This window comes from Nelumbo lutea, chromosome 5 (genome assembly GCF_056320005.1).
Source record: "Nelumbo lutea isolate HS-2025 chromosome 5, American lotus-T2T, whole genome shotgun sequence".
In the NCBI taxonomy this organism is placed as follows: domain Eukaryota; kingdom Viridiplantae; phylum Streptophyta; class Magnoliopsida; order Proteales; family Nelumbonaceae; genus Nelumbo; species Nelumbo lutea.
Window position 1 is genome coordinate 27063831 of NC_142688.1, and position 5243 is coordinate 27069073.

General features: G+C 30.7%; 1 long non-coding RNA gene across 1 annotated transcript; it reads left to right on the forward strand.

Annotated features, from left to right (window-relative positions):
* Positions 1–37: 37 nt before the first annotated feature.
* Positions 38–538, forward strand: LOC148851225 (uncharacterized). Its single transcript, XR_016098961.1, has 2 exons — positions 38–129; positions 278–538. It is a non-coding gene; the product is annotated as an uncharacterized LOC148851225 (long non-coding RNA).
* Positions 539–5243: the final 4705 nt, after the last annotated feature.

Consider the following 5243-nt stretch of genomic DNA (forward strand, 5'->3'; position numbering starts at 1 on the left):
GGACCAAGGGGGTGGGGGGTGGGGGTGGGGGCTAGGGTTCACTTATCAGATGTTCTGACTTCTGAATCGTTTGCTTGTGGACAACAAAGACTATATCCAGAGTACCGAATCCGAATTGCCATGCGTCAGGTACAACTGTTTTACTGCTAAATTAAATTGGGTTTAGGTGGAATGCGGCAGGAACAGGATGTGGCCGATCTCAACGTCATGGATTAGTTTAGATTTAAGAAATCTACTCTCTTTCTGAAGTCTTAGCTAATGTTGTTTGGTTTGACAGATAATTAAAAAAAGTAAAGGGGAAAATTCTTCAGGCTGGTTGCGGTATGAATCTGAGCCAGATACAAACTTTGTATGCAGTCCTGTTTTGCTGTTTGTTTGTAATTATGATTTACATTTTTATCTAATACACAATTTGTACTTTGTGTATATGCACTTGCTGGTAGTATATTTTACATTTCAATGATTTTATAGACTGATGTAAATTTGTACCATCTTTCTTTTACATCAATTCTCTCTCATATAAAATAGGGAGATCATATCATCTTACTTCCTCATTCTCGAGTAAATAATCGCCCTCCTACCTCCGTTCCATTTTGTGGGACAATGCCATTTTACTTTTCATGAACAAATAAGACAAGATCAAAATATATTCAACCTATTTGCACTCCTATTCATTTGCAACAGTATAAATGTAATTTACAGTTTTCACTGCAATCAAATGCAGCTTAAGCAATTATATGAGCTCATTAAGAGCTATTTTTTATTGGATAAATTTCCCAAAGGCTGAGTTTGGAAGGAGGGAGTATAAATGTAAATATGTGGAGTGCAAAACCTTATATTTTTTATTATTTTGTATGTATTTTCGCTGTACATATTTGCATTTGTATTGCTTCCAAACTGAGCCTAAAACTTCTCTTCAACCTTTTGTCTTCTATTTTCAATCAAAACAAATATAATTTAGGAATCTCACAAAAGAAATATTATTGCTATTAGTTTGACTATGATACATAAAAACTAGTAACATCATCTTGTATCTTTAAAGTGGTAACCACCGGGGGTTTGATTGGACAAAGCTCAACTCTTTCTAGAGCATAGATTTTTCTTTATTTATTACAACTTGACTAATTTGTTTGGCTGTTACTTGCAAAATAGTATTAGAATTGGTAGCCGTTACTTACAACTCCATTCTTTCTTTGCGTTAGTTATCGAAGTTTTGTATTGGCGCCAGACCGCTCAGGTTTGTTTGACTTCAGTCCTTATCTTTCGTATCAAATTATGGAGGAGGAAAGTAAGAAACGCTCCAAAATGGCGATTTCATGTCTCTTTGTCTAATTGCAAGCACTCTTATCAGTTGCCAAAATGGAGTAGCCTACCTGCAAAATGCAAATAGAAAAATCGGTCATGATCGCCGTCGCTGAGTCTCGGTCTCAACCTGATTGCTTAGGTGGTCCAAAGTTCAAAGTTCAAACTATTTGTAAGCCACCGAAAAAAAGAGGGTAACCCTGAAGTTTTGTATCATTGTAAAATCCTCCCTTGAAGTTTGGTAATTGCAATCATCTTCTTTGAACTTTGGGACACAATTACAAGTAAGGTGGCGTTTGATAACCGTTTTCAGAAACACTGCTTTTCAGATGCCAATCTCGTTTGGGTTGCCCTCTTATTAGTAGGCCAGAAACTCAAATTCAGATCTTAGATTATAAGAGGCGGATCGGGTTCTTAATGCGGTAAGATGCGTTTTAGACCTGTGCGAAGGACATAAATGTCCTCATAACAATTTAAAAATGACTTGTTTTGTCCTTCATATAAAGTCAAAAAATACGTCATTCAATTCCTCACTAGAACAAGAACGAAAGCTCCACCACCGTCGAGTTCTCTCACAGGTATCTTTCGATTTGAAGGTGGCTTCGATTTTTTCACGATTTCTTCCACGAGTTTAATCCACTGCTACTGATTTTTGTTTCTCTTGTTTCTCGGTATCCAGTATTCTCGACTTGACTTCAATTTTCTCCATTCTTTCTTGATTTTCTCCAGTTTCTAGCAGATATGTCTCTATTGTCCTTTATTGTCATTGTTTCTTGTTCTATTTCATCCAACATTCTTGTAGTAGTTAGGGGTGTAAACGGTATTCAAAAATCCGATTTTGAATTCGATATTCAATATAATCGAATTCGGATAATTCGAATATCTAATCGGTCAAATTCGGATATGACTTGATTCGATTTGATAAATATCTGAATTCAACCGATTATTTAATTCTTATATATAATATATAAAAATGTTTTATATAATTTATATATATAATAAGGGAAAATCTATGATGTGGAAAAGATATGGTATGGAAAGAGTTTTGACCAATCAAAACCCACCCAATGAATTTTGATAAATAGCATCTGATTGGCTGTCATTTATGATTCCAATTAACTGGTCAGAAGTTTTTCAGATATTATATCTTTTCCATATCAGAGTCCAACCCATATAATAATTAAGTTATATAAATAATTTATAGTTTATATACTTTATATCAATAAAATATTTATTAATTATCTAAAATAATTAATTAATCGAATTCTAATTATCGAATATTCAGATATTTAATCGAATTCGAATTCAAATATTAATTTTCAACATCCGTCGGATATCAAATCAAATTCGAATATCGGATTGTCTAATCGGACTCGAATACATATATTGCCTGACCCGATTTGAATTCGATCCTAATAGTTCACCTTGTTTAAACTGGTTCCTGGACAAGTAGAGTAAGTAGTTCACCACTTCACCTTCGAAGCTTTGATGCCAAAGGAATTAATGATTAGAATCCTAGTAGTGGTTTAAAGGGGTTGTTGGAGAAAGACCTGAAATGGAAAATACCTTCTCTTCTCTGTCATTAAGCAAGTTTTCCAGAATCAGAAGCAAAAGCAAAGCGGAGGAAGAATCGAATAAACTAAAGACATCCTATCAGGTCTAGGATTTTAAACGAAAATAAGATGACGGTGTTTTCTTTTTCCTTTGAAAGGATGTTCTTAAATTTTGCAAATAAGATAACCATGCAATAGCAATTTTTAGTGTTGAGTGCTTTCTTTGCTCACTCCACTTCTGTAATAATCTTAGCTCTTGATCCGCTTAAAGTTGGTGATCAAAGTCAATAGATGACCAATTTGTTTGACAATAGAATTTCAGTTTCCCTCCCTAGACCCTGATATATATTCCACATAGAAATTAGTATATTGGAGTTCGGATTATTTGAGGGCTGTTTAACCAATAATATTTTATTGTTTCATCCATGTGCATTATTGGTTAAATTTGGGGCATTATTATTGGTTAAACACCCCTTAACACAGCCACCTAGTGCAATTTATATGGATTTCGAATTAATCATACTTCTGTGGGGTGCTATTGATATTGGGATCCATCTATGATGTTATTTCCTTTTTAATTTGATTAATATCATGGATTCTAGTGACAATATGTGGTCTTAATCAAATCATTGTTATTAGGAACAGTCCAAGTGAGTTTGGATCATGACATTAATGCATACATAGAATAACATGATAAATGCAGATAATTTCAAGTTATCTATGATTTCTTATTGTTTTGAGATTTTTCTTCTTGTGATAACTCTAAATTCTTTGAGATTGGATTTTCTACTTTGACATGGGTTATACTTTATCATTTATAGGGGGTTAGGAATGGTTATTGGAGATAAAGCCACTTGGAAGGACCCAGCCTTACAAAAACTATTGTTAGACCTATGCATTGATGAGGTGTCCACCCATGGGAGACAAAGTGGTTCATTGAAGAAAGAATCTTAAGCACAGATTCAGACAAAGTTAATGGAAAATATCCAAAAGATTTTTTTATAGAAACAACTTAAGAATGGGTTCGATTATTTGAAGAGAAAATATCAACAATGGGTGACACTTATCAATAGGATTGGAAATGGGTATTATCATTTGATTTTTAGTAATTTATTTTTTAATTTTTCAAATTTGTATACACTTTATTTGAAGTAATTATTAATTATCTAATTTTTATTAATTATTAAATATTTTAATATTATTTTGAATTGAATAAATTAGTTTTTTATCAATCATTAATGATTTTAATATTTTATTAGTGATTAACTATTTTTGTTAATTTTACTTGTGTTATTTATTAATTATTAATTATTTTTTTAATTAGTAATTTTAATTATTTTATTTATTTTAAAAAAATATTTTATTTTTTATTTATGTAAATTATGAATTATGAATTATTTGTATTAATTATTAATTATTTTAATTTTTATTAAGAATTAATTATTTTAATATTTTTGTTAGTCATTAATTATTTTTATTAAATTTACTTGTGTTATTTATTAATTATTGATTATTTTTATTAATTAGTATTTTTTATTTATTATATTAAAATTTAGAAATTATTTTCAGTTTTTATTTTTGTAAATTATGAATTATGAATTATTTTTATGAATTATTAGTTATTAATTATTTTAATAATTTTAATTATGATATTTGTTAATTTATTATTTTTTATTCATATTATTTCAACATTATTTTGAAGTTGGTAACAATTTTTTATGAGATGATGCAAATTAAACAAAAAATTACCAAATAGTATGCTGTGGGAGTAAAATAGTAAAATTAGTGAATTTAAGATGTTGTAGGGTTGATAAAAAATAAACAAACTTATTGATTTAGAACCTCTAAAAGTAAAAAAGCACCTATGCTTCTTTTTAGATTTTAGAGCCCGAAACAGTATAAAATTATACCCAGCCCAAAGCCTGAGCCCGAGACGATGTAAAGTTGGATTCAAAGCCCAACCCATGAACAAGCGTACCTTTGAGTGATTGATATAAAAGGCAAATTTGAAAAATAAGTTAATTTCAAAAAAGAGATTGAAATTATTTGGATTAATGATTCATATGTGATAAAAACTTAAAAAATAAAAAGAGGGTATAGTTATAATTATGTCAAAAAATTGAAAGGAGGTGATTACAATTACCAAACTTTTGAGGATGCTTCAGCAAAAATATACTAAAATTTGACCAAAACCATTTTTGGCAGGTTCAACTTCAATTGTCTCCAAATATCCACATACCCCATCTTGGTCTAGGTGATTTGGTGAGCGTTTTAACAACCAAATAGCCAACGTGCGCTTGAACGCTTGTAAATCTCCACGTGGCTAATTTACTGTAATTTAATTTTCTAAATCAAGCATATTTCTCGACGGTCCACGTGGGAAGTGAC